The sequence below is a fragment of the Varroa jacobsoni genome, unplaced genomic scaffold (genome assembly GCF_002532875.2).
Source record: "Varroa jacobsoni isolate VJ856 unplaced genomic scaffold, vjacob_1.0 scaffold_1057, whole genome shotgun sequence".
NCBI lineage: Eukaryota > Metazoa > Arthropoda > Arachnida > Mesostigmata > Varroidae > Varroa > Varroa jacobsoni.
In genome coordinates, this window is record NW_019213959.1 from 88911 (window position 1) to 95416 (window position 6506).

Below are 6506 nucleotides of genomic sequence, written 5' to 3' on the forward strand. Positions count from 1 at the left end.
CGAGCACTGAAACATTCCGCATACGTACATACAAAATTTTTGGCGTTGGTTGCAGCATCAGATCGAGTGAAGCTTCGAATCTACATTTAAGTATGTCTAATAAAGTTCTCATTCACTGCCAATGTGCCCGTGGGTTCTTCACAGTCATATAAAAACCCTATTCTGTTAACGCCACTTTCTCGAAACGGGTAGAAACAATAGACAAGTGCAGGACAACGATATAATTTGGTCACGACGTCCTCTGTTATTATTTAACGTTTTAATTAAAAAAACAGTAAACCCAATAGGGCTAGACGGCAAGGCAAACTCACGGCCTCTCCTTCCACAGATGTAAATATTCCGTTTTGCCCTTAGAGACGCGTATGTATATCTAGATGGATGATAATTAAGCTGTGTGTTACATCATCGGTACGATACCATCCCGAGGTACAGTATGTAGGCCTTCTGGATAGCTTGAAGAAGAAGTCTGAAAAAAATGTTTGATAGTTTGAAAAGAGTACGGTACAAGAGAATTTGCCCCACTGTCAGAAGATTTTGTCAAACGGTTCAGGTACTTTATCCTCACTCGGCATATAATAACAGCAGCAAGATTATATCAATCAGCGATTTGCGATGCGCGAACGTGATCGAACAATAACTGGGCAATTTGCAATTCCAGCGGTTCATAATGCTATAGCGCACAACGCAATAATAATAATAATGGGACGAACGACTGTGTGGCAGCAAGACATGCGTGAGAATGACACAGAGTGTTTCCCATGTGGTAGCTTTCGACTTAGAACAACACATGGTAGCAACATAATAATAACGGCCGCCCTCTGTCCTATCGGCGATAAGGATTCGCTGGGGCAAGAGCAATATCACGAACTCCCAAGTAGAGAATCAAAAACAGTCTTTTGGGCAGTGCAAATTGTCTCAAAACCAACTGATCCCTCTGGTTGACGCTGTATCATCCGGACTCTCAAGTTCAAACTGGGAGTGAATCAAACACCTAGGCTCCTTCTGCTCGTTGCACAGACTCCCGAAAGGCTATCGATGATTAATTCCGGACCACGCGCCCACGTCCCGTGAGGCCGAGTCGGGACCACAGGGAGTTATCATTAATATAATTGCCATTTTTACGAATATGAGCTTACCCTTCCGCTATAAAATATAAAATTAGCAGATAGTGGCTCACAAATTCGAGACGTCTCTGTATCGAACCGTTCGGAGCACTCTAGCTATGAAGTTACTGAGTGATCTAGGAGCAAAAAAAGTTAGCAGGGGATTAGACAGTAATCAGGTGACTGTGTGGCCACCACCCTAAAGTCACGTAAGGACGGCTTCTTGCCACCGGACGTCCAAGTTGGTGTCGTAATTACCCTTTGGGGTTGAAAAACTAGACCAGGCTAACCCAAAAACACAATCTGATAATAATTTGATGCGATCGTATTCTGCTTGGTTTTGGTGCCCCGTATTTCGACAAAAACTTTTACACATTTTGGCTATGTTCTCACAAGTCCCTCAGATAGATAATTATATGCAATTATGACTTATGAATTATGAAACGGTGAAATAGCGCCAGGGACCAGGAAAATATTAACTACGATTTTAATTAAACGCGTAAGAGCGACGGAAAGGCACAGACCGCGCAGTCGTATCTTTAGTGAGTAGTATGGAGACATGACGCACAGGAAACAAGCTTGCAGTTGGATCGAATAGATCAAGGTTAGCAAAAACAGCTTTCAACAAAAAAGAACACACACAAAGAAATGCACCATATGTTTTCGCTTCTGTATAAAGTAACAATGCTGTTCTAAATAAAGATGATTTTTATTGATCATTATGCGAAAACTGGAACATTTTTGTTTTCGTATGTTCGTGGTTATGGTCCAAATCGCCGTATATATGCAGTATGTACACACACTGTTTTTTTCATAAGTCGGGTAGTGTTTCTCGATTTTGCAAACTGTGTTTCAATAGAGAAAACATTACGAAAAGAAACGCTTCTTTTCGGCCCTTTTTGCTGCACTCGGTCCTGATCGTCCTAGTTTTAACGGAAGTACTCTACTTGCAGTAGACTGGCTTCGCGGTAGGTTCCGTCCTGGACCAGAACTTGCAAGACGCACGCAGCTACGCTATTGTTGAGACGACCTTATTACGCGGACCGTAACTGAAAGCAGCGATAAACTTCTGTGAGTATGTCTGTGTACCTAAAGACTTATTCTGGATGTCCTTGAAAGAAGAAAAACGGCCCTAAATTATTCGCGAGTTCGATCATGAAGCAGACTTTAGTAAAGCACGATTTATTTTCTTAAAATATCTCAAAAAGACTAATAGAAAGAAAGCTCGTTTGTGATCCGCGGTCGAATTGGGCTACTACTGAAAGAGTATGAAATATAGAGTAGAACAAAAAAAAGTGCTCCGAATCATAACTTTATATAGGTTTGGCCTTTTCCGTCGCTTCGGTGTTAACGAATGCACGTCGGTAGGATTTACAAATTGAAAAACGTAAACAACTACTGGGTATTCTGATAAGTGTTGAACGAAAGAATATATGTGAGCGGCTTAGGATAATTTGATTATGCTGCATTAAATATTGATTAATAGTTAATTATTACTAATGTGTTTATACGAAACTGGGTCATGCTGAGACGCCCAAAAACCGTAATTAATATTTTATTAGTCCCTGGCCCTGTTTCACCGGTTCTATAAGTCATAATTGCATATAATTATCTATCTGAGGGACTTGTGAGAACATAGCCAAAATGTGTAAAAGTTTCCGTCGAAATACGAGGCACCAAAACCAAACAGAATACGAGTACATATAAAACACTAGCTTCTATGAGCTATCTATTTGCAAACTAACTGACCACTAGTTCTAGATAAACAGGCCGATTTTTTTTAAGCAAAGCTTTTGAGTGGATTTGGAATATATATTAAACCTAGTCGCATAATTAGCCACCATGTGTGGACCGATCTTCTTTTTGAATTTACGGTAAATTTCACCTTTCGCAGTAGCGAGACAATGGATATTGTACTGTAGTGAAGCAAGGACAGTGATACCAGCTCAGTGGACGCCCAAAGATGCGAAGCTACGAAACAGAATATCCGTGTTTTAAATCCTAGATTAGGTTTCTCGGCGTTATGTCGGTAGATGCAAATTTTGCTCTGCTCGAAATGTTAGTCCTTTGTTGTATAGCATAAACTTCAATTTAGCAAGAAAGACGATGTAAAAAAGACCGAAGTCAATCTTAGAAAATTATCCGCGGCCACTTATCAATATAACATCGGAGAATTCCATAATAGAGTGCTCTTGCAATTCCGAGTCAGCTCCTCATTGTTTTGCGGCGTGAACGGTGCTTTTAGCTCGTGCTAATACAGGTAGGTATCTAGTTTTACCTTGTTGCTATAAATTCAGTCCTATACAAAGAAAAAATGCCCCCTCGTCAGATTTACACTTGGTTTCAAGTGTCTGTTTGTCTTTCTGCACCTGAGCTGGCCAAATCAAGATTAATCAGGAGGGCTAGTCCTTTCAATGCGTGGCCGCCTCTACGGAGCCAAATTCAGGTGAGACATCGAACAGGGGCAAAGTCCCCGCTTGATTTGGCTTGAGCGCCCTGACTCAGAACGCCCCGGTTGGCGACCGTGCATTATTATGTGTAGGGAGAAGGGAGTGAACCCTGAGTGACGTGTGATAGAGGCTGGCCAACTAGTAAAGCTGTAGTAAGGGATGCCGCTGTTCAGTATAAGAAAATGTCGTTTTATATATCTGATATTCGTTCAAGTTTGCCGTCCACCGCTGTGGTACAATGCTCAGGCGTTCTCTAATCTTGAAAATTTCCGCCTCCTATTCGAATAGTAACAATGTTGGCATTACAAAGCTTCCTTCTATGCGTCTTTCCGAGGGCTTGTTCTTGAGTTCCACAATATATATAGCGCTGATGGCAAAAAACCAATAGCGCTGATTAGTATAGAGACCAAGAAGAGGTTATATTTGGCCAGCTATGCACTACGGATGCTTCTCTCCATTAGCCTTTCCTATCGGAGAATCTAGTAGTCTAGCAATAATAACAATCTTAACAATAATAAGGAAAGTACTCGAAAGTGTAGAAACACATGGACATCGTCCGAAAGATTATATTCCACAAGCGCCTCACGAGGGGTATCCACGCACGCACACATATGTGTGTGGGGGGCAAGTAAGCCAAACAGCAGTAAGTAAGTAAGTAAACGTGAGTGTACGTGAAAATATCGTTAATTTTATTCGCTTGTAGTGAGATATTCTTAAGCGAATGAAGAACTGCCTTGAGGTGTGATGACCCCTATCAATGTTTACCTGATCATTTGGCTGAAACATTCCCCTGATAGCTTTGAATTATGTTGTATTTTTTTTTCGTAATGTTTTTGTCACAAACTTTCGAAAGCTTTACGAATTTGTGACTTCTTTATTGACTGATAATTATCACAACGAACAGGATTTATTATTACAAATAAGTCATAATTCTACCAGTAATCACCATCACGTTCGTCGAATAGCGGTCCTTACCAAACTCTAGTTACCGATTCATGCTCTCTAGGTTGCACGTGTCGTTCTCATTATACGTGGAACGTGCTCCTCTAGGCTCGATTTGGTGCCGCTGGTACTCTTAATAATTACACAGGGATTCAGCGTTGCATCGATTTGCTGTTTCTCACCGCGGCTATCGTCTTTCTGTTGCCTGTCTAATTCGCCTTTTATTTGTACCTCAATCTATTAACTGCTTCTGTTAATGTTTGGTCTGGTAGGACACGACTGCACTTCCCGTGTCGCGCCTTTGTTGTCGTGACCTTAGGCGATGGACGACCGCAATGAGCAGGCAATAGGACCCATGATTTATCTTACCGTGTGTATCACCGCAGACAGCCATGCACAGGGCGTAAACTAGTTGGATTGATCTGGCTGGGCTTCTATCTGTGCTCAAGCGTCCCTTATGCGTTTGTATGGTGTGCCTTTCTAGCTATTGTGCAGTTTCGGTTTAGGGTACAGTCACTGCCAACTATCCCTTGCCCCTTTGTTCCCTACCATTCCCCTACAATGGATCTCTACTTTCGAAAATAGTCTTGATGCCGTCTGTTTGCTGAACACTACGTTCAACTTATCTTGATAAATATTCGCGCCCCTTTCAACTGACGATTACACCATTTCATAAACCGAGCATCCTTCACAGCCTCTAATCAATATTCACTGCCAGCCACCCTTCCGCAAGATTCTCGCTTGCGATAGAGTTTGGCTTATATAGGAGACTGCGTTTCGTGTCCTTCTGAACGGCTAACAAGAAACTAAACAAAGGATAAATCTTTTACCATATTATTTCTACCGGACATGGCAAAACGACAGAACACAATATTGTCACAGTAGAAATATCACAACAGGAAGTAGAGTTGATTGAAGTGACGAACGTCGGCTTAGGTTTAAAATTAGACAACGCTAGGCGGGACATTCGCAGTGCACAAACCTCTGCTGTACAGGGTTCAAAAACGATACTTGTTACTATATACGTAAATAATAATATCATCTTATAGTACTTTGTTACTAAAAATGAGAATCGATAATTGTCAATTGAAACTAAGTTGACTCTACTGAAATTTTGCTCTTAGATTAGACGAACGGCAGTCCAGGGACAAGAAACAACAAATCAGCTAACAAACTACTTTTCTATTTCGATTCGTTCTCAAAGTTCGATATTCTACTTTTGATATAGATCTATAATACGTCGTTTCGCATTTGCTGTTGATCGATGTTTTGATATGAAATTAAAGTAGCCAAATAGAAAAACCGCGACACATGCAACATCGGGCACCGGACAATCGCACCGATTGCGTTTAATCAGCCTCAAACGGAAACAAGGTCGTTTCTTTTTTTTTTTTTCAGTAATTCAGTTTTTTTTTTGTTTCCCTTTTCGTCTCTTGTGGGGACGCTGTTGCTCGGGCCGTCACTCTGTATTAGTGTTATAATGCTACTACTCTAGATTGAGCCTGGAGGCACGTTCGATAGATTAAGCTTGCCCAACGATTGGCCACCGTATATTCCCTACCGCGTGGACGCCAAAGTATGAACTGCGTGCCTACACGCCATGGAAACTAATAAAAGTTGCTTCCGACCCCTGTGTGTGACCCAGTGCTACAATGACAGCTGTCAATGTTATGTCCTGAAGTGCTTTAATTATTTCATCCACTGAGCCCAACAGACGCCAGTGTTTCATACAAAGTTGCTTCAATTACATAATTATATATCTTTTCCTACACATTGTGAAAATCGCCAATGGTACATGTTGGAAGAATTATCAATTCGGTCGCCTTAATGGGGTTTTTTTCAGCCTGCTCTAATCGCCTGTAGATGTCTTGATTTTGAATATATATATATATATATAAACCGAATCAAGCAATTTTAGGAAAATAGAATTGCGGAGAGCGGCCTATTCGTGTCATCTAGCGCCGATCCCTGCTGCTGTGTGGAGGTGCGCCGCAATGCGGGATGTTGCCAT

At 41.4% G+C, this 6506-nt stretch overlaps 1 long non-coding RNA gene across 1 annotated transcript in view; it reads right to left on the reverse strand.

Annotated features, from left to right (window-relative positions):
- LOC111266132 (uncharacterized) overlaps nt 1–6506 on the reverse strand; it is a 59790-nt gene that overhangs the window by 41614 nt on the left and 11670 nt on the right. The window lies entirely within an intron of this gene.